This window comes from Arachis stenosperma, chromosome 1, assembly GCF_014773155.1.
Source record: "Arachis stenosperma cultivar V10309 chromosome 1, arast.V10309.gnm1.PFL2, whole genome shotgun sequence".
Taxonomy (NCBI): Eukaryota; Viridiplantae; Streptophyta; class Magnoliopsida; order Fabales; family Fabaceae; genus Arachis; species Arachis stenosperma.
In genome coordinates, this window is record NC_080377.1 from 106,358,513 (window position 1) to 106,381,867 (window position 23,355).

Below are 23,355 nucleotides of genomic sequence, written 5' to 3' on the forward strand. Positions count from 1 at the left end.
GACTTTAATTTTAGAAAAGAAAGGACACTATTTTTGAAAATTTTTGGAAAGAAAGTAAGAAAATTCGAAAATTTAACAAGAACAAGAACAAAGACCCAAACAAAAAGATAAAGATAAAAAAGAAAAGCAAAGATTTCTGAATTTTTTTTTTTTGAAAAATAAGATAAAAGTCTCAAACAAAATAGTAAAGAATACCTAATCTAAGCAACAAGATATTCCGGTAGTTTGTCAAATCCGAACAATTCCCGGCAACGGCGCCAAAAATTTGGTGCGCAAAATAAGAACTCGCACAACTGAACCATAAAGTACAATGGGTCATCCAAGTAATACCTGATATGAGTCAGGGTCGATCTCATGGAGATTGTTGTATTGAATCAAGCTATGGACACCTTGTCGATCTTAGTCAGGTGATCTAAAAAGAGTTATGTTGTGAAAAATGCATAAAGACTAAACAAAGATAAATTTACTCAGTAGTTGTGAATTCAATGATAAGAAGACGGTTGAGGCTTCGGAGATGCTTCATTCTTCTGGATCAACCTTTTTTACTGTCTTCTCCAACTGTGAATGGTTCTTTCCAAGGCATCCAACTGTGTGGCTAATCAACTATCGGATTTCTCGTCTCGAATGAAAAATTCCAGGCACAACTACCGCATGGCTAATTGATGAGCGGATAATTTATACGCTTTTTGGCATTGTTTTTAGGTAGTTTTTAGTAAGTTCAAGCTACTTTTAGGGATGTTTTCATTAGTTTTTATGTTAAATTCACATTTCTGGACTTTACTATGAGTTTGTGTGTTTTTCTGTGATTTCAGGTAATTTCTGGCTGAAATTGAGGGACATGAGCAAAACTCTGAAAAAGGCTGACAAAAGTCCAGAGGAATCTGACCTCCCTGCACTCAAAATGGAATTTCTGGAGCTACAGAACTTCAAATGGCGCGCTCTCAACAGCGTTGGAAAGTAGACATCCAGATCTTTCCAGAAATATATAATAGTCCATACTTTATTTGGAAATTGACGACGTAAATTGGCGTTGAACGCCAAGTACATGCTGCTGTCTGGAGTTAAACGCCAGAAACACGTCATGATCCGGAGTTGAACGCCCAAAACACGTTATAACTTGGAGTTCAACTCCAAGAAAAGACTCAGCTAGTGGATAGATCAAGCTCAGCCCAAACATACACCAAGTGGGCCCCGGAAGTGGATTTATGCATCAATTACTTACTCATGTAAACCCTAGTAGCTAGTTTAGTATATAAGACTTTTTACTAGTGTATTAGTAATCTTTTGATCACTTTAGATCTAAGGAACATCTGGGAACGTTGAGTTCTTAGACCATGGGGGCTGGCCATTCGGCCATACCTGAACCTTTCACTTATGTATTTTCAACGGTGGAGTTTCTGCACACCATAGATTAAGGGTGTGGAGCTCTGCTGTACCTCAAGTTTCAATACAATTATTATTATTTTCTATTCAATTCTCTTTTATTCTTATTCCAAGATATACGTTGCACAACACTTTGATGAATGTGATGATCCGTGACACTCATCATCATTCTCACCTATGAACGCGCGTGATTGACAACCACTTCCGTTCTACTCTAGGCCGGGCACATATCTCTTAGATTCCCCAACAGAATCTTCGTGGTATAAGCTAGATAGATGGTGGCATTCATGGGGATCCGGAAAGTCTAACCTTGTCTGTGGTTTTCCGAGTAGGATTCCGGTATTAAATGACTGTGACGAGCTTCAAACTCCTGAAGGCTGGGCGTGATGACAAACGCAAAAGAATCAATGGATTCTACTCCAACCTGATTGAGAACCGACAGATGATTAGCCGTGCTATGACAGAGCATTTGGACCATTTTCATTGAGAGGATGGGATGTAGCCATCAACAAGGGTGATGCCTCCAGACGATTAGCTGTGCAGTGACAGCGCATAGGACCATTTTCCCGAGAGGATTAAAAGGAGCCATTGATGATGGTGATGCCCTACATACAGCTTGCCATGGAAAGGAGTAAGAAGGATTGGATAACAGTAGTAAGAAAGTAGAGATTCGAAAGGATTCTAGCATCTCCACACGCTTATCTGAAATTCCCACTATTGATTTACATAAGTATTTCTATCCCTTTTTATTTTCTATTTATTATTAATTTTCGAAATCCATAAACCAATTTAATCTGCCTAACTGAGATTTACAACTTCATACCAACAATCTCTGTGGGATCGACCCTGACTCACGTAAGGTATTACTTGGATGACCTAGTACACTTGCTGGTTAAGTTGAACGGAGTTGTGAAAAGAAAGTGCTGAGTTAGTTTTTTAGGCACATGCCAAAGAGCCATTATTGTTGATCACAATTTCGTCCACCAAGTTTTTCGTGCCGTTGCCGGGGATTGTTCGAGTATGGACAACTGACGGTTCATCTTGTTGCTCAGATTAGGTAATTTTCTTTTCAAAAACTTTTTCAAAATTTTTCTTTTCTTTTTCGTTTTTTCCAAAAATATTTTCAAAAAAAAATTAATAAAAATCCAAAAAATTAATAAAATTATAAAAATAAAAAAATATTTTGTGTTTCTTGTTTGAGTCTTGAGTCAACTTTTAAGTTTGGTGTCAATTGCTTGCTTTAAAAATTTTTTTTTGCATTTTTCGAAAATTCCATGCATTCATAGTGTTCTTCATGATCTTCAAGTTGTTCTTGATAAGTCCTCTTGTTTGATCTTGATGTTTTCTTGCTTTGTGTTGTTTGTTGTTTTTCATGTGCATTTTTCATTTGTTAGAATCCATGCATTAAAGATTTCTAAGTTTGGTGTCTTGCATGTTTTCTTTGCATCAAAAATTTTTCAAAAATATGTTCTTGATGTTCATCATGATCTTCAAAGTGTTCTTAGTGTTCATCTTGACATTCATAGTGTTCTTGCATGCATTTTGTGTTTTGATCCAAAATTTTCATGTTTTGGGTCATTTTCGTGTTTTTCTCTCTCATAATTAAAAATTTAAAAATTAAAAATATATCTTTTCCTTTTTTCTCTCCAAATTTTCGAAATTTTGGGTTGACTTGGTCAAAAATTTTCAAAATTAGTTGTTTCTTACAAGTCATGTCAAATTTCAATTTTAAAAATCTTATCTTTTCAAAATCTTTTTCAAAAATTATATCCTTTTCATTTTTTTCTATTTTTCGAAAATATCAAAAATCTTTTTCAAAATATTTTCAAAATCTTTTTCTTATCTTTACATCATATTTTCGAAAATCTACTAACAATTAATGTGATTGATTCAAAAATTTGAAGTTTGTTACTTTCTTGTTAAGAAAGGTTCAATCTTTAAGTTCTAGAATCTTATCTTGTAGTTTCTTCTTAGTTAAGTAATTAATTTTAATTTTAAAAATTAAAATCTTTTTCAACCATATCTTTTTATCTTATATATTTATCTTATCTTTTTCAAAAATTTTATCTTTTTCAAAATTTTATTTTAAAATATCTTATCTAACTTCTTATCTTCTTATCTTTTTAAAATTTGATTTTAAAATCTTTTTCAACTAACTAATTAACTTTTTGTTTGTTTCTTATCTTTTTCAAAACCACCTAACTACTCTTTCCTCTCTAATTTTCGAAAATATCTCACCCCTTTTTCAAAAATTCTCTTTAATTAACTAATTGTTCCATGTTTTAATTTTAATTACATTTTATCTCTAATTTTCGAAAATACTAATCCCTTTTTAAAAATTATTTTCGAAATTCTCCCTCCCTTTTCTTATTCTATTTAATTATTTAATTACTAACACTTCTCTTCACCTCTCTCCATCTAAATATCCGAACCCACTCTTCTACATTCTTTTCCCCTTTCTTTTTTTTTACTAACATAAAGGAATCTCTATACTGTGACATAGAGGATTCCTCTTCTTTCTTTTTTTCTTCTCTTTCATATGAGCAGGAACAGGGAAAAAGGCACTCTTGTTGAAATTGATCCTGAACCTGAAAGGACTCTGAAAAGGAAACTAAGAGAAACTAAATTACAACAATCCAGAAACAACCTTTCAGAAATTTTCGAACAAGAGAAGGAGATGGCAGCCGAAAATAATAATAATGCAAGGAGAATGCTTGGTGACTTCACAAAGCCAACATCCAAATTTGATGGAAGAAGCATCTCCATTCCTGCCATTGGAGCCAATAACTTTGAGCTGAAACCTCAACTAGTTGCCTTAATGCAACAAAACTGTAAGTTTTATGGACTTCCATCTGAAGATCCTTATCAGTTTTTAACTGAGTTCTTGCAGATCTGTGAGACTGTAAAGACGAATGGAGTTGATCCTGAAGTCTACAGACTCATGCTTTTCCCTTTTGCTATAAGAGACAGAGCTAGAATATGGTTGGATTCATAACCCAAGGATAGCCTGGACTCCTGGGATAAGCTGGTCACTGCCTTCTTGGATAAATTCTTTCCTCCTCAAAAGCTGAGCAAGCTGAGAGTGGATGTTCAAACCTTCAAACAAAAAGATGGTGAATCCCTCTATGAAGCTTGGGAAAGATACAAGCAACTGACCAAAAGGTGCCCATCTGACATGTTTTCAGAATGGACCATATTAGATATATTCTATTATGGTCTATCTGAATTTTCGAAAATGTCATTGGACCATTCTGCAGGTGGATCTATTCACCTAAAGAAAATGCCTGAAGAGGCTCAAGAACTCATTGACATGGTTGCAAACAACCAATTCATGTACACTTCTGAGAGGAATTCCGTGAATAATGGGATACCTCAGAAGAAATGAGTTCTAGAAATTGATACTCTGAATGCCATATTGGCTCAGAACAAAGTGTTGACTCAACAGGTCAACATAATCTCTCAAAATCTGAATGGATGGCAGCATGCATCCAATAGTACTAAAGAGGCAGCTTCTGAAGAAGCTTATGATCCTGAGAGCCCTGCCATGGCAGAGGTTAATTACATGGGTGAACCTTATGGAAACACCTATAACTCATCATGGAGAAATCATCCAAATTTCTCATGGAAGGATCAACAAAAGCCTCAACAAGGCTTTAACAATGGTGGACGCAATAGGCTGGGCAATAGCAAGCCTTTTCCATCATCTTCTCAGCAACAGACAGAGAATTCTGAACAAAACACTTCTAATTTAGCCAATGTAATCTCTGATCTGTCAAAGGCCACTTTCAGTTTCATGAGTGAAACAAGATCCTCCATCAGAAATCTGGAGGCACAAGTGGGCCAGCTGAGTAAGAAAGTCATTAAAACTCCTCCCAGTATTCTCCCAAGCAATACAGAAGAGAATCCAAAAGAAGAGTGCAAGGCCATTGATATAATCAATATGGCCGAATGCACAAGGGAGGAGGAGGACGAAAATCCTAGTGAGGAAGACCTCCTGGGACGTCTCTCAAGCAAGAAGGAGTTTCCTATTAAGGATCCAAAGGAATCTGAGGCTCATATAGAGACCATAGAGATTCCATTAAATCTCCTTCTGCCATTCATGAGCTCTGAAGACTATTCTTCCTCTGATGAGGATGAAGATGTGACTGGAGAGCAAGTTGCTCAATATTTAGGAGCTATCATGAAGCTGAATGCCAAGTTGTTTGGTAATGAGACTTGGGAAAGTGAACCTCCCTTGCTCATTAGTGAACTGGATACCTAGATTCAGCAAACTTTACCTCAAAAGAAACAAGATCCTGGCAAGTTTTTGATACCTTGTACCATAGGCACCATGACCTTTGCAAAAGCTCTGTGTGATCTGAGGTCAGGGATAAATCTTATGCCACTCTCTGTAATGGAGAAGCTGGGGATCATTGAGGTACAACCTGCCTTGTTTTCATTAGAATTGGCAGACAAATCATTGAGACAAGCTTATGGAATAGTAGAGGACGTGTTAGTAAAGGTTGAAGGCCTTTACATCCCTGCTGATTTCATAATCTTAGACACTAGGAAGGAAGAGGATGAATGCATTATCCTTGGAAGACCTTTCCTAGCTACAGCAGAAGCTGTGATAGATGTCAACAGAGGTGAACTAGTCCTTCAATTGAATGGGGACTACCTTGTGTTTAAGGCACATGGCCATCCCTCTGTGACAAAAGAGAGTAAGCATGAAGAGCTTCTCTCAGTTCAGAGTCAAGAAGAGCCCCCACAGTCAAACTCTAAGTTTAGTGTTGGGAGGCCACAACCAAACTCTAAGTTTGGTGTTAAGACCCCATATCCAAACTCTAAGTTTGGTGTTGGGACTATACAACATTGACCTGATCACCTTTGTGGCTCCATGAGAGCCACTATCAAGCTATTGACATTAAAGAAGCGCCTGTTGGGAGGCAACCCAATTTTATTTATCTAATTTTTATCTTATTTTATTTTATTGTTATTTTGAGTCTTATTAGGTACATGATCATGAGGAGTCACGAAAAAAATATAAAAATTAAAAACAGAATCAAAAACAGCAGAAGAATAATCACACCCTGGAGGAAGCACAGGCTGGCGTTCAACGCCAGTAAGGAGCATCTGGCTAGCGTTCAACGCCAGAACAGAGCATGAAACTGGCGCTGAACACCAGAAACAAGCAACATTCTGGCGCTGAATGCCAGGAATGTGCCTAGAGGAAAAGCTGGCGCTGAACGCCAGTAACAAGCATGAAACTGGCGTTCAACGCCAGAAACATGTTACATATGGGCGTTGAACGCCCAGAATGTGCACCACTCGGCGTTTAAACACCAGAATAGTGTGCAAAGGCATTTTACATGCCTATTTGGTGCAGGGATGGAATTCCTTGACACCTCAGGATCTGTCGACCTCACAGGATCCCCACCTACCTCGCCCTCTCTCTCTCCATTCATGGTCATCCCTTCTGTTTTTCATTCACCACCTACATCTATCCACTCTTCCCCATACACCCCACCTACCTTTAAAATTCAAAATTCTCTTTCCCACCCAATCCCACCCATATAGTCGAATACACATATCCCTCCATCTTCTCCATATCTTCTTCTTATTCTTCATATTTTCTTTCTTCTCTTACTGGAGGGCGAGCAATTTTCTAAGTTTGGGGTGGTAAAAGCATAGCTTTTTGCTTTTCCATAACCATTAATGGAACTTAAGGCCAGAGACTTTCAAAAAAAAAAAGAAAAAGAAGAAGAAGAAAAAAAAAAGGGAAGACAAAAGCTTCCACCTCTGAGTCATGGGAGATGGAAAGACTCATGTAAAGGGTTTATAGCTCAGTGGTAGAACATTTGACTGCAGATCAAGAGATCCCTGAGATACCTCAGGTGATAAATTGTCCTCCACACAATTATTGGGAGCAACTAAGGATAGGAACACCAAAATTACTAGGAATCATGCAACAGAAGCAAGGAAGAGACATAAAGGAGCTCAAAAAGCACCATTGGACCTTCAAGAAGGCGCCACCCTCACTCAGGTGGATTCATTCCTTGTTCTTATTTCTTTCTGCTTTTCGGTTTTTATGCTGTGTTTATCTATGTTTTGTGTCTCTACTTTATGATCATTAGTATGTAGTAACCATGTCTTAAAGCTATGAATAAAATCCATTAATCTTTCACCTCTCTTAAATGAAAAATGTTTTAATTCAAAAGAACAAGAAGTACATGAATTTCAAATTTATCCTTGAATTTAATTTAATTATATTGATGCGGTGACAATACTTTTTGTCTTCTGAATGAATGCTTGAACAGTGCATACTTTTTTCTTGTTGTTTATGAATGTTAAAACTGTTGGCTCTTGAAAGAATGATGAACAAAGAGAAATGTTATTGACAATCTGAAAAATCATGAAATTGATTCTTGAAGCAAGAAAAAGCAGTGAAAAACAAAAGCTTGCGAAAAAAAATGGCAAAAAAAAAAATAGAAAGAAAAAGAAAAAGCAAGCAGAAAAAGCCAATAGCCCTTAAAACCAAAAGGCAAGGGTAAAAAGGATCCAAGACTTTGAGCATCAATGGATAGGAGGGCCCAAGGAAATAAAATCCAGGCCTAAGCGGTTAAACCAAGCTGTCCCTAACCATGTGCTTGTGTCATGAAGGTCCAAGTGAAAAGCTTGAGACTGAATGGTTAAAGTCGTGATCCAAAGTAAAAAGAGTATGCTTAAGAGCTCTGGACACCTCTAACTGGGGACTCTAGCAAAGCTGAGTCACAATCTGAAAAGGTTCACCCAGTCATGTGTCTGTGGCATTTATGTATCCGGTGGTAATACTGGAAAACAAAGTGCTTAGGGCCACGGCCAAGACTCATAAGTAGTTGTGTTCAAGGATCAACATGCTTAACTAGGAAAGTCAATAACACTATCCGAAAATCTAAGTTCCTAGAGAAGCCAATCATTCTAAACTTCAAAGGAAAAAGTGAGATGCCAAAACTGTTCAGAAGCAAAAAGCTACAAGTCCCGCTCATCTAATTAGAATTAATATTCATTGATATTTTGAAATTTATAGTATATTCTCTTCTTTTTATCCTATTTGATTTCCAGTTGCTTGGGGACAAGCAACAATTTAAGTTTGGTGTTGTGATGAGCGGATAATTTATACGCTTTTTGGCATTGTTTTTAGGTAGTTTTTAGTAAGTTTAAGCTACTTTTAGGGATGTTTTCATTAGTTTTTATGTTAAATTCACATTTCTGGACATTACTATGAGTTTGTGTGTTTTTCTGTGATTTCAGGTAATTTCTGGCTGAAATTGAGGGACTTGAGCAAAACTCTGAAAAAGGCTGACAAAAGTCGAGAGGAATCTGACCTCCCTGCACTCAAAATGGATTTTCTGGAGCTACAGAACTCCAAATGATGCGCTTTCAATGGCTTTGGAAAGTAGACATCCAGAGCTTTTCAGAAATATATAATAGTCTATACTTTATTCGGAAATTAACGATGTAAATTGGCGTTGAACGCCAAGTACATGCTGCTGTCTGGAGTTAAACGCCAGAAACACGTCATGATCCGGAGTTGAACGCCCAAAACACGTTATAACTTGGAGTTCAACTCCAAGAAAAGCCTCAGCTCGTGGATAGATCAAGCTCAGCCCAAACATACACCAAGTGGTCCTCGGAAGTGGATTTATACATCAATTACTTACTCATGTAAACCCTAGTAGCTAGTTTAGTATAAATAAGACTTTTTACTAGTGTATTAGTAATCTTTTGATCACTTTAGATCTAAGGAACATCTGGGAACGTTGAGTTCTTAGACCATGGGGGCTGGCCATTCGGCCATGCCTGAACCTTTCACTTATGTATTTTCAACGGTGGAGTTTCTGCACACCATAGATTAAGGGTGTGGAGCTCTGCTGTACCTCAAGTTTCAATACAATTATTATTACTTTCTATTCAATTCTCTTTTATTCTTATTCCAAGATATACGTTGCACAACACTTTGATGAATGTGATGATCCGTGACACTCATCATCATTCTCACCTATGAACGCGCGTGATTGACAACCACTTCCGTTCTACTCTAGGCCGGGCGCATATCTCTTAGATTCCCCAACAGAATCTTCGTGGTATAAGCTAGATAGATGGCGGCATTCATGGGGATCCGGAAAGTCTAACCTTGTCTGTAGTATTTCGAGTAGGATCCCGGGAATCCGGAAAGTCTAACCTTTTCTGTGGTATTCCGAGTACGATTCCGGTATTGAATGACTGTGACGAGCTTCAAACTCCTGAAGGCTGGGCGTGATGACAAACGCAAAAGAATCAATGGATTCTACTCCAACCTGATTGAGAACCGACAGATGATTAGCCGTGCTGTGACAGAGCATTTGGACCATTTTCACTGAGAGGATGGGATGTAGTCATCAACAAGGGTGATGCCTCCAGACGATTAGCCGTGCAGTGACAGCGCATAGGACCATTTTCCCGAGAGGATTAAAAGTAGCCATTGATGATGGTGATGCCCTACATACAGCTTGCCATGGAAAGGAGTAAGAAGGATTGGATGAAAGTACTAAGAAAGTAGAGATTCGAAAGGATTCTAGCATCTCCACACGCCTATCTGAAATTCCCACTATTGATTTACATAAGTATTTCTATCCCTTTTTATTTTCTATTTATTATTAATTTTCGAAATCCATAAACCAATTTAATCTGCCTAACTGAGATTTACAAGGTGACCATAGCTTGCTTCATACCAACAATCTCTGTGGGATCGACCCTTACTCACGTAAGGTATTACTTGGATGACCCAGTACACTTGCTGGTTAAGTTGAATAGAGTTGTGAAAAGAAAGTGCTGAGTTAGTTTTTTAGGCACATGCCAAAGAGCCATTATTGTTGATCACAATTTCGTCCACCACTAATCATCTGTCGATTCCCACTTGTGTCATAATAGGATCTCTCTATCCTTTTGCACACTCTCACGACACCCAACCGTCGTGAGTTTGAAGCTCGTCACAGTCATCCCGTCCCAGATCCTACTCGGAATACCACAGACAAGGTTTAGACTTTCCGAATCTCAGGAATGCTGCCAATTATTTCTAGCCTATACCACGAAGGTTCTAACCTTACAGACTCGGTCCGCGGATCAGAGACCCAAGAGATTATACTCCAGCTATCGTCCAATGACTACGTTGAACATCATGTAGACGGCTTGTGGTTGTCAGGCACGCGGATCTTGGCTAAGCGAGTAATGAAGATAGTGGGTGATTGTCACGGGTCACCCCCTTCATTCTAACTTAACTGAATTAAGTTCGAGAGTATATCTTGGAGAAGAAGTAGGCGTGAATTGAAAGAAAAACAATAATACTTGCATTAGTTCATGAAGAACAGCAGAGCTCCTCACCTTAATCTATGAGGTGTAGAAACTCCACCGTAGAAAATACATAAGAGAAGAAGGTCTATGCATGGCCGAATGGCCAGCCTTCCAAGTGGCATAAGATAATTCTCAAAAGCTGCCAGCCTCCCTATAATACAATAGTAAGAAGTGCTATATATACTAAACTAGTTACTAGGGTTAACAGAAAATGAGTAACTAAGTGTAGATAGTACAGAAATCCACTTCCGGGGCCTACTTGGTGTGTGCTTGGGCTGAGCTTTGAAACTTTCACATGCATAAGCCATTCTTGGAGTTAAACGCTAGCTTGGGTGCCAGTTTGGGCGTTCAACTCCAGCTCTGGTGCCAGTTCTGGCGTTTTACGCCAGAAAGGGGTCTTTGGTGGTCGTTTAAATGCTAGTTTGGGCCATCAAAACTCGGGCAAAGTATGAACTATTATACATCGCTGGAAAGCCCAAGATGTCTACTTTCCAACGCAATTAAGAGCGCGCCAATTGGACTTCTGTAGCTCTAGAAAATCTACTTCGAGTGCAAGAGGGTCAGAATCCAACAACATCTGCAGTTCTTTCTCAACCTCTGAATAAGATTTTTGCTCAGGTCCCTCAATTTCAGCCAGTAAATACCTAAAATCATAGAAAAACACAAAAACTCATAGTAAAGCCTAGAAATGTGATTTTTGCATAAAAAGTAATAAAAATATACTAAAAAGTAACTAAAACATACTAAAAACTACCTAAAAACAATGCCAAAAAGCGTATAAATTATCCGCTCATCACAACACCAAACTTAAATTGTTGCTTGTCCCCAAGCAACTAAAAACAAAATAGGATAAAAAGAAGAGAATATACAATAAATCTCAAAATATCAATGAAGCTTAGTTCTAATTAGATGAGCGGGGCTAGTAGCTTTTTGCATTTGAACAGTTTTGGCATCTCACTTTATCCTTTGAAGTTCAGAATGATTGACATCCATAGGAAGTCAGAATTCAGATAGTGTTATTGATTCTCCTAGTTTAGTATGTTGATTCTTGAACACAGCTACTTTATGAGTCTTGGCCGTGACCCTAAACATCTTGTTTTTCAGTATTACCACCGGATACATAAATGCCACAGACACATAACTGGGTGAACCTTTTCAGATTGTGACTCAGCTTTGCTAGAGTCCCCAGTTAGAGGTGCCCAGATTTCTTAAGCACACTCTTTTTGCTTGGATCACGACTTTAACCACTCAGTCTCAAGCTTTTCACTTAGACCTTCATGACATAAGCACATAGTTAGGGACAGCTTGATTTAGCCGCTTAAGCCAGGATTTTATTCCTTTGGGCCCTCCTATCCGCTGATGCTCAAAGCCTTGGATCCTCTTTACCCTTGCCTTTTGGTTTAAAGGGCTATTGGCTTTTTCTGCTTGCTTTTTCTTTTTCTTTCTTTTTCTTTTTTTTTCTTTATTTTTTGCCCTTTTTTTTCTCGCAAGCTTTGTGTTTTTCACTGCTTTTTCTTGCTTCAAGAATAAATTTTATGATTTTTCAGATTATCAATAACATTTCTCTTTTTTCATTATTCTTTCAAGATCCAACAATTTTAACATTCATAAACTTCACTATAAAAAATATGCACTGTTCAAGCATTCATTCAGAAAATAAAAAGTATTGCCACCACATCAAAATAATTAAACTAATTTTAGGATAGAATTCAAAATTCATGTACTTCTTGTTCTTTTGCAAATAGAGACATTTTTTCATTTAAGAAAGGTCAAGGATTCATGGAACATTCATAGCTTTAAGACATAGACTCTAAACACTAATGATCATGTAATAAAGAAACAAACATAGACAAAACATAAAGCATAAAAACCGAAAAATCGAAAAATAAGAATAAAAAAATTAAAGAACGGGTCCACCTTAGTGACGGCGGCTAATTCTTCCTCTTGAAGATCCTATGGAGTGCTTGAGCTCCTTAATATCTCTTCCTTGCCTTTGTTGCTCTTCCCTCATAGCTCTTTGGTGTTCTCTAATTTCATGGAGGATAATGGAGTGCTCTTGGTGCTCCATCCTTAGTTGCTCTATATTGGAACTCAAATCCCCTAAAGAGGTGTTGAGTTGCTCCCAATAGTTGTGTAGAGGAAAATACATCCCTTGAGGCATCTCAAGGATTTCTTGATGAGGGACTTCCTCATGCTCTTGTTGAGGTCCATGAGTGGGCTCTCTTGTTTGCTCCATCCTCCTTTTAGTGATGGGCTTGTCCTCTTCAATGAGGATGTGTTCCTCAATGATAATTCCGGCTGAATTGCATAGGTGACAGATGAGATGAGAAAAGGCTAACCTTGCCAAAGTGGAGGGTTTGTCAGCTACCTTGTATAGTTCTAGAGGTATGATCTCATGAACTTCCACTTCCTCTCCAATCATAATACTTTGGATCATGATAGCCTGGTCCACAGTTACTTCAGACCAGTTGCTAGTAGGAATGATAGAGCGTTGGATGAATTCCAACCATCCTCTAGCCATGGGTTTGAGGTCAAGCCTTCTCAGTTGAACTGGCTTGCCTTTGGAATCTCTCTTCCATTGGGCTCCTTCTACACAGATCTCCATGAGGACTTGGTCCAATCTTTGATCAAAGTTAACCCTTCTTGTGAAAGGATGAAGTTCTCCTTGCATCATTGGCAAGTTAAATGCCAACCTTACGGTTTTCGAACTGAAATCTAAGTATTTCCCCCGAACCACTGTGAGCCAATTCTTTGGGTTCAAGTTCACACTTTGATCATGGTTCTTAGTGATCCTTGCATTAGCATAGAACTCTTGAACCATTAAGATTTTGACTTGTTTGATAGGGTTGGTGAGAGCTTCCCAACCTCTTGATGGACCTTTGAGATGAATATCTCCATCTCCCATGACTCGGAGGTGGAAGCAATTGCCTTCCATTTCCTCTTTCTAGAGGTTTCTCCGGTTTTAGGTACCATTAATGGTTATGAAAAAACAAAAAGCAACATTTTTTCCACACCAAACATAAAAGGTTTGCTCGTCCTCGAGCAAAAGAAGAAAGAAAGGAGGAGAAGAAGAAGAAATGGAGGAGATGGAGGTGTGTGAAGGGTTCGGCCAAGGGGGTAGGTAGTGTTGGTGATGTGTGAAAATAAAGGAGTGTAGATGGTTATTTATAGGGTAAGGGGGAGAGGGAATCCGTGTGAGAATGGGTGGGTTTGGGAGGGAAATGCTTTGAATTTGAATGGTGAGGTAGGTGGGGTTTATTTTGGGAAATAGTGGATGGATGTGAGTAATGGAGAGATTAAGGGGAAGATGGTAGGATTTGATAGGTGAATGGTGTTTGGGGAAGAGTGTTATAGAAATGTGTGAAGAAGGGAGAGAGTGAGTTGGGGTAGGTAGGGATCCTATGGGGTCCACAGATCCTGATGTGTCAAGGATTTCTCATCCCTGCACCTTTCTGGCGTTTAAACGCCCTCTGTGTGCCATTTCTGGTGTTAAACACCAGGCTGATGCCCCTTTCTGGCGTTAAACGCCAGTCTGGCTGCCATTTCTGGCGTTTAACGCCCAGAATGCTGCCAGACTGGGTTTTAAACGCCCATTCTGCTACCTTTACCGGCATTTAACGCTAGCCAGACACCATACACTCTTTTCTGGCGTTAAACGCCAGTCTGGCTGCCATTTCTGGCGTTTAATGCCCAGAATACTGCCAGACTGGGCTTTAAACGTACATTTTGCTATCCTTACTGGCGTTTAAACTCCAGTAAGTGTGTCCTCCAGGGTGTGCTATTTTTGATACTGTTTTTTATTCCTGCTATTATTCTGCAGCTGTTTTAGTGACTCCACATGATCATCAACCTAAAGACGACATAGACTAACACTAGAAAATAAAAATGAGAAAGTAATTAATGTAGATAAATAAGATTGGGTTGCCTCCCAATAAGCGCTTCTTTAATGTCAAAAGCTTGACAGTGAGCTCTTATAGAGCTTCACAGACACTCAGAGCATGATTGTGGCCTCCCAACACCAAACTTAGAGTTTGAATATAGGGGCTCTGTTTGACTCTGTGTGGTGAAAATTGGATGAAGCTTTTCATGCTTCTTCTCCATGTTTACAGAAGAGGATCCTTGAGCTTTAAACACAAGGTAGTCCTCATTTAATTGAAGGACTAACTCTCCTCTGTCCATATCAATCACAGCCCTTGCTGTGGCTAGGAAAGGAAGGGTCATCCAAGAATGATGGATTCATCCTCATCCTTCCCAGTGTCTAGGATTATGAAGTCAGCAGGGACATAAAGGCCTTCAACCTTCACTAATATTTCCTCTACAAATCCATAAGCCCGTTTCATTGATTTGTCTGCCATCTCTAGTGAGATTCTGGCAGCTTGTACCTCAAAAATCCCTAGTTTCTCCATTATAGAGAGTGGCATGAGGTTAATACCTGACCCCAGGTCACACAGAGCCTTTTCAAAGGTTATGGTGCCTATGGTGCAAGGTATTAAGAACTTTTCAGGATCCAGTTTCTTTTGAGGTAATGTCTATTGAATCCAGATATTCAGTTCATTGATGAGCAATAGAGGTTCATCCCCCAAGTCTCATTACCAAATAACATGACATTTAGCTTCATGATTGCTCCTAGATATTGAACAACTTGCTCTTCAACAATGTCTTCGTCCTCTTTAGAGGAAGAATACTCATCAGAGCTCATGAATGGCAAAAGTAAGTTCAATGGAATCTTTATGGTCTATGTATGAGCCTCAGATTCCTTTGGTTCCTTGGTGGACGAAATTGTGATACTCACAATATTGTATTCTTTATTTTATATGGAATTATTATTGTGGCTCTCTGCTATGTGTGGACACAACTCTGTTCAACTTAACCAGCAAGTGTACTGGGTCATCCAAGTAATACCTTACGTGAATAAGGGTCGATCCCACAGAGATTGTTGGTATGAAGCAAGCTATGGTCACCTTGTAAATCTCAGTTAGGCAGATTAAATTGGTTTATGATGAGTTCGAAAACTAATAATAAAAAGAAAATAAAAAGGGATAGAAATACTTATGTAAATTAATAGTGGGAATTTCAGATAGGTGTATGGAGATGCTGTGCTCCTTTTGAATCTCTACTTTCTTATTACATTCACCCAATCCTTCTTACTCCTTTCCATGGCAAGCTGTATGTAGGGCATCACCGTTGTCAATGGCTACATCCCATCCTCTCAGTGAAAATGGTCCTATGCTCTGTCATGGCACGGCTAATCATCTGTCGGTTCTCAATCAGGTTGGAATAGAATCCCTTGATTCTTTTGCGTTTGTCATCACGCCCAGCCTTCAAGAGTTTGAAGCTCGTCACAGTCATTCAATCCCAGAATCCTACTCGGAATACCATAGACAAGGTTTAACCTTTCCGGATCCTCATAAATGCTGCCATCTATCTAACTTATACCACGAAGATTCTGTTGGGGAATCTAAGAGATATGCGCCCGGCCTAAGGTAGAACGGAAGTGGTTGTCAATCACGTGCGTTCATAGGTGAGAATGTTGATGAGTGTCACGGATCATCACATTCATCAAAGTGTTGTGCAACGTATATCTTGGAATAAGAATAAAAGAGAATTTAATAGAAAGTAATAGTAATTGTATTGAAACTTGACGTACAGCAGAGCTCCACACCCTTAATCTATGGTGTGCAGAAACTCCACCGTTGAAAATACATAAGTGAAAGGTTCAGGCATGGCCGAATGGCCATCCCCCTAAACGTGATCACAGGATTCAAAAAATACAATCCAGGATGTCTAATACACTAGTAAAAAGTCCTATTTATAATAAACTAGCTACTAGGGTTTACATGAGTAAGTAATTGATGCATAAATCCACTTCCGGGGCCCACTTGGTGTATGCTTGGGCTGAGCTTGATCTATCCACGAGCTGAGGCTTTTCTTGGAGTTGAACTCCAAGTTATAACGTGTTTTGGGCGTTCAACTCTGGATCATGACGTGTTTCTGGCGTTTAACTCCAGACAGCAGCATGTACTTGGCGTTCAACGCCAAGTTACGTCGTCAATTTCCGAATAAAGTATAGACTATTATATATTGCTGGAAAGCTCCGGATGTCTACTTTCCGACGCCGTTGAGAGCGCGCATTTGGAGTTCTGTAGCTCCAGAAAATCCATTTTGAGTGGATGGAGGTCAGATTCCAACAACATCAGCAGTCCTTTTGTCAGCCTTTTTCAGAGTTTTGCTCAAGTCCCTCAATTTCAGCCAGAAATTACCTGAAATCACAGAAAAACACACAAACTCATAGCAAAGTCCAGAAATGTGAATTTATCATAAAAACTAATGAAAACATCCCTAAAAGTAGCTTAAACTTACTAAAAACTACCTAAAAACAATGCCAAAAAGCGTATAAATTATCCGCTCATCATAACACCAAACTTAAATTGTTGCTTGTCCCCAAGCAACTGAAAATCAATTAGGATAAAAAGAAGAGAATATACTATAAATTCCAGAATATCAATGAATATTAATTATAATTAGATGAGCGGGACTTGTAGCTTTTTGCTCTTGAACAGTTTTGGCATCCCACTTTTTCCTTTGAAGTTTAGAATGATTGGCTTCTCTAGGAACTTAGATTTTCGGATAGTGTTATTGACTTTCCTAGTTAAGCATGTTGATTCTTGAACACAACTACTTATGAGTCTTGGTCGTGGCCCTAAGCACTTTGTTTTCCAGTATTACCACCGGATACATAAATGCCACAGACACATAACTGGGTGAACCTTTTCAGATTGTGACTCAGCTTTGCTAGAGTCCACAGTTAATGGTGTCCAGAGCTCTTAAGCACACTCTTTTGCTTTGGATCACGACTTTAACCACTCAGTCTCAAGCTTTTCACTTGGACCTTCATGACACAAGCACATGGTTAGGGACAGCTTGATTTAGCCGCTTAGGCCTGGATTTTATTTCCTTGGGCCTTCCTATCCATTGATGCTCAAAGCCTTGGATCCTTTTTACCCTTGCCTTTTGGTTTTAAGGGCCATTGGCTTTTTCTGCTTGCTTTTTCTTTTTCTTTCTAATTTTTTTCGCCACTTTTTTTTTTCGCAAGCTTTCTTTTTCACTTCTTTTTCTTGCTTCAAGAATCAATTTCATGATTTTTCAAATCATCAATAACATTTCTCTTTGTTCATCATTCTTTCAAGAGCCAACAATTTTAACATTCATAAACAACAAGATAAAAAATATGCACTGTTCAAGCATTCATTCAGAAAACAAAAAGTATTGTCACCACATCAATATAATTAAATTAAATTCAAGGATAAATTCGAAATTCATGTACTTCTTGTTCTTTTGAATTAAAACATTTTTCATTTAAGAGAGGTGAAGGATTAATGGATTTATTCATAACTTTAAGACATAGTCACTACATACTAATGATCATGAAGTAAAGACACAAAACATAGATAAACACAACATTAAAAACCGAAAACAGAAAGAAATAAAGAACAAGGAATGAATCCACCTTTAGTGGCGTCTTCTTCTTGAAGGACCAATGATGTTCTTAAGCTCTTCTATGTCCCTTCCTTGCCTTTGTTGCTCCTCCCTCATTGCTCTTTGATCTTCTCTTATTTCATGGAGAATGATGGAGTGCTCATGATGTTCCACCCTTAGTTGTTCAACATTGTGGCTCAAATCTTCTAAGGAAGTGTTGAGCTGTTCCCAATAGTTGTTGGGAGGAAAGTGCATCCCTTGAGGCATCTCAGGGATTTCTTGATGATGAGCTTCCTCATGCATCTCTTGAGAATCGTGAAGGGTCTCTCTTGCTTGCTCCATCCTCTTCTTGGTGATGGGCTTATCCTCTTCAATGGAGATGTCTCCTTCTATGATAACTCCAGCTGAGTAACATAGATGGCAAATAAGGTGAGGAAAAGCTAGCCTTGCCGTGTTGGAGGGCTTGTCAGCTATTTTGTAGAATTCATTGGAGATGACTTCATGAACTTCTACTTCCTCTCCAATCATGAGGCTATGAATCATGATGGCCCGATCCACAGTAACTTCGGATCGGTTGCTAGTGGGAATGATGGAGCGTTGAATGAACTCCAACCATCCTCTAGCTACAGGCTTGAGGTCCAGTCTTCTTAGTTGGACTGGCTTGCCTTTGGAGTCTCTCTTCCATTGAGCTCCTTCCACACATATGTCCATTAGGACTTGGTCCAACCTTTGATTAAAGTTGACCCTTCTAGTGTAGGGGCGTTCATCTCCTTGCATCATGGGCAAGTGGAACGCCAACCTCACATTCTCCGGACTAAAATCTAAGTATTTCCCCCGAACCATTGTGAGATAATTCTTTGGACTCGGGTTCATACTTTGATCATGGTTTCTAGTGATCCATGCATTGGCATAGAACTCTTGAACCATTAAGATTCCGACTTGTTGCATGGGGTTGGTTAGGACTTCCCAACCTCTTCTTCGGATTTCATGTCGGATCTCCGGATACTCATTTTTCTTGAGCTTGAAAGGGACCTCAGGGATCATCTTCTTCTTTGCCACAACATCATAGAAGTGGTCTTGATGGCTCTTGGAGATGAATCTTTCCATCTCCCATGACTTGGAGGTGGAAGATTTTGTCTTCCCTTTTCCTTTTCTAGAGGATACTCCGGCCTTAGGTGCCATTGATGGTAATGGAAAAACAAAAAAAGCTTATGCTTTTACCATACCAAACTTAAAATATTGCTTGCCCTCGAGCAATAGAAAAAGGAGAGAAGATGAAGAAGAAGAGAATATGGTAGAGAGGGAGAGATGTATGTTCGGCCAAGGTGAAGAAGAGGGGGTTGTTTTGTGTGAAAATGAAGTAGAATGGAAGGGTATATATAGGGAGAGGGGAGAGGGATGTTTCGGCCATTTAGGGTGGGATTGGGTGGGAAAATGTTTTTGAATTTTAAAGGTAGGTGGGGTTTATGGGGAAGAGTGGATGGATGTGAGTGGTGAAGGGGGTGATTGGGAAGAGGAATTGAGGTGATTGGTGAAGAGTGTTGGGAAGTGTGACATGGGGAAGAGTAATCACAAAAACTAGGATTAGGAGGTAAGGTGAGAATATGGTAGGTGGGGATCCTGTGGGGTCCACAGATCCTGAGGTGATCCTGTGGGGTCCGCAGATCCTGAGGTGTCAAGGAATTCCATCCCTGCACCAAATAGGCATGTAAATTGCCTTTGCACACCATTCTGGCGTTCAAACGCCGTGTGGTGCACATTCTGGGCGTTCAACGCCCATGTAAAGCATGTTTCTGGCGTTGAACGCCAGTTCATGCTTGTTACTGGCGTTTAGCGCCAGCTTTTTCTTCTCTAGGCACATTCCTGGCGTTCAACGCCAGAATGTTGCTTGTTTCTGGTGTTCAGCGCCAGAATGATGCTCTGTTCTGGCGTTGAACGCCAGGCAGATGCATCTTACTGGCGTTGAACGCCAGCCTATGCTTCCTCCAGGGTGTGATTTTTTTACTTCTGCTGTTTTTGATTCTGTTTTTAATTTTTTTGATTTTTTCGTGACTCCTCATGATCATGTACCTAATAAAACACAAAATAACAATAAAATAGAATAAAATAAAAAATTAGATAAATAAAATTGGGTTGCCTCCCAACAAGCGCTTCTTTAATGTTAATAGCTTGACAGTGGCTCTCATGGAGCCACAAGGTGATCAGGTCAATGTTGTATAGTCCCAACACCAAATTTAGAGTTTGGATATGGGGTCTTAACACCAAACTTAGAGTTTGGTTGTGGCCTCCCAACACCAAACTTAGAGTTTGACTGTGGGGGCTCTTCTTGACTCTGAACTGAGAGAAGCTCTTCATGCTTACTCTCTTTTGTCACAGATGGATGGCCATGTGCCTTAAACACAAGGTAGTCCCCATTCAATTGAAGGACTAATTCTCCTCTGTTGACATCTATCACAGCTCCTGCTGTGGTTAGGAAAGGTCTTCCAAGGATGATGCAATCATCCTCTTCCTTCCTAGTGTCTAAGATTATGAAATCAGCAAGGATGTAAAGGCCTTCAACCTTTACTAACACGTCCTCTACTATTCCATAAGCTTGTCTCAATGACTTGTCTGCCAATTGTAATGAGAACAAGGCAGGTTGTACCTCAATGATCCCCAGCTTCTCCATTACAGAGAGTGGCATAAGATTTATCCCTGACCCCAAATCACAGAGAGCTTTTTCAAAGGTCATGGTGCCTATGGTACAAGGTATTAAGAACTTGCCAGGATCTTGTCTCTTTTGAGGTAAAATTTTCTGAATCCAGGTGTCTAGTTCACCAATGAGCAGGGGAGGTTCACTTTCCCAGGTCTCATTACCAAACAACTTGGCATTCAGCTTCATGATAGCTCCTAAATATTGAGCAACTTGCTCTCCAGTCACATCTTCATCCTCTTCAGAGGAAGAATAGTCTTCAGAGCTCATGAATGGCAGAAGGAGATTTAATGGAATCTCTATGGTCTCTATATGAGCCTCAGATTCCTTTGGATCCTTAATAGGAAACTTCTTCTTGCTTGAGGGACGTCCCAGGAGGTCTTCCTCACTAGTGCATTCGGCCATATTGATTATATCAATGGCCTTGCACTCTCCTTTTGGATTCTCTTCTGTATTGCTTGGGAGAATACTGGGAGGAGTTTCAATGACTTTCTTACTCAGCTGTCCCACTTGTGCCTCCAGATTTCTAATGGAGGATCTTGTTTCACTCATGAAACTGAAAGTGGCTTTTGACAGATCAGAGACTAGATTGGCTAAATTAGAAGTATTTTGTTCAGAATTCTCTGTCTGTTGCTGAGAAGATGATGGATATGGCTTGCTATTGCTTAGCCTATTGCGTCCACCATTGTTAAAGCTTTGTTGAGGCTTTTGTTGATCCTTCCATGAGAAATTTGGATGATTTCTCCATGATGAGTTATAGGTGTTTCCATAAGGTTCACCCATGTAATTAACCTCTGCCATGGCAGGGTTCTCAGGATCATAAGCTTCTTCAGAAGCTGCCTCTTTAGTACTGTTGGATGCATGTTGCCATCCATTCAGATTTTGAGAGATCATGTTGACCTGTTAAGTCAACACCTTGTTCTGAGCCAATATGGCATTTAGAGCATCAATTTCAAGAACTCCTTTCTTCTGAGGTATCCCATTATTCACGGAATTCCTCTCAGAAGTGTACATGAATTGGTTGTTTGCAACCATGTCAATGAGTTCTTGAGCCTCTTTAGGCGTTTTCTTTAGGTGAATAGATCCACCTGCAGAATGGTCCAATGACATTTTCGAAAATTCAGAGAGACCATAATAGAATATATCTAATATGGTCCATTCTGAAAACATGTCAAATGGACATCTTTTAGTCAACTGCTTGTATCTTTCCCAAGCTTCATAGAGGGATTCACCATCTTTTTGTTTGAAGGTTTGAACATCCACTCTCAGCTTGCTCAGCTTTTGAGGAGGAAAGAATTTATCCAAGAAGGCAGTGACCAGCTTATCCCAGGAGTCTAGGCTATCCTTAGGTTGTGAATCCAACCATATTCTAGCTCTGTCTCTTACAGCAAAAGGGAAAAGCATGAGTCTGTAGACTTCAGGATCAACTCCATTCGTCTTGACAGTCTCACAGATCTGTAAGAACTCAGTTAAGAACTGATAAGGATCTTCAGATGGAAGTCCATAAAACTTACAGTTATGTTGCATTAAGGCAACTAGCTGAGGTTTGAGCTCAAAGTTGTTGGCTCTAATGGCAGGAATGGAGATGCTTCTTCCATCAAATTTGGACGTTGGCTTTGTGAAGTCACCAAGCATTCTCCTTGCATTATTATTATTTTCGGCTGCCATCTCCTTCTCTTGTTCCAATGTTTCTGAAAGGTTACCTTTAGAATAATGTAATTTAGCTTCTCTTAACTTCCTTTTCAGAGTCCTTTCAGGTTCTGGATCAATTTCAATAAGAGTGCCTTTTTCCCTGTTCCTGCTCATATGAAAGATAAGAAAACAAGAAAAGAAGAGGAATCCTCTATGTCACAGTATAGAGATTCCTTTATGTTAGTAGAAGAAGAAAGGGGAGAAGAATGTAGAAGAGGGGATTCAGATAATTAGATGAAGAGAGGTGAAGAGAAGTGTTAGTAATTAAATAATTAAATAGAAGAAGAAAAGAGAAGGGGGATTTCGAAAATAATTTTGAAAAGGGGTTAGTAATTTTCGAAAATTAAAGATAAAATATAATTGAAATTAAAATTTAAAACAATTAATTAATTAAAAATAATATTTGAAAAAGAGAGAGGTATTTTCGAAAATTGAAGAGGAAAAAGTAGTTAGGTGGTTTTGAAAAAGATAAGAAACAAACAAAAAGTTAGTTAGTTGATTGAAAAGGATTTAAAATCAAATTTTAAAAAGATAAGAAGTTAGATAAGATGTTTTGAAGTCAAATTTTGAAAAAGATAAAATTTTGAAAAATATCAGATAAAAAGATAAAAATTTTAAAAGAAAGATATTTTGAAAAAGATTTAATTTTTTAAAATGACTTAACTAACAAGAAACTACAAGATAAGATTCTAGAATTTAAAGATTGCACCTTTCTTAACAAGAAAGTAACAAACTTCAAATTTTTGAATCAATCACATTAATTG

At 38.8% G+C, this 23,355-nt stretch overlaps 1 non-coding gene across 1 annotated transcript; it reads left to right on the top strand.

Moving 5' to 3' along the window:
* Positions 1-22,067: 22,067 nt before the first annotated feature.
* On the top strand, positions 22,068-22,171 carry LOC130953086 (small nucleolar RNA R71). Its single transcript, XR_009075264.1, has one exon. It is a non-coding gene; the product is annotated as a small nucleolar RNA R71 (small nucleolar RNA).
* The last annotated feature ends 1,184 nt before the right edge of the window (positions 22,172-23,355 follow it).